The sequence below is a fragment of the Marmota marmota genome, unplaced genomic scaffold (genome assembly GCF_001458135.2).
Source record: "Marmota marmota marmota unplaced genomic scaffold, marMar, whole genome shotgun sequence".
In the NCBI taxonomy this organism is placed as follows: Eukaryota; Metazoa; Chordata; class Mammalia; order Rodentia; family Sciuridae; genus Marmota; species Marmota marmota.
Genome location: NW_026000109.1, coordinates 1,077,883 through 1,078,478, shown reverse-complemented (window position 1 = coordinate 1,078,478; position 596 = coordinate 1,077,883).

Below are 596 nucleotides of genomic sequence, written 5' to 3'. Positions count from 1 at the left end.
CAGTTTTTTTTCTTTTCTTTTTTTTTGGCCTGTACCTCAGAGCTTTCTCATTTGAACCTACTCCTAGGATGGATGACAATTCAATGGCTTGCCATTAGTAGAGGAGAAACTGGGAGGTTGTTTTCATACATGTGAAAATTCACAGCAGAGTTCTACCTTAGGTTATGGCAGATGCTCTCTGAAGCTGTTGAGACAGTTCCTTAAATTCTACATAAACAGCTGTCGCAGGTGGGACTTCAGAGACCTCCCCGAAGGAGGCCAGTTCTGCTGAGCATACCCCACAACATACAACCTAACATATGCACTTTAGACACTTTAGAACATAGATAGTGAGTGCTTTTCTAATTGCACTTAGTTGAATTGCCTGCCCTCTGAAGACTTAATAAAGACACCTGTAGGAGGCAAATAAATTACCATGTTTCCAATAACTGAGTTCCTTTAAGTTTGACTCTCAGGGTCACTTAATAACTTTGGGAACTGTTTTTCCTTGCAGTTCACTGAGACATTATTAAAATGTTTTGTTTTCCAACAAGTCAAGAATCATGATAGTGTGATTGTAGCTATAAAATTTTATCCTCATTTCTTATAAAATAATC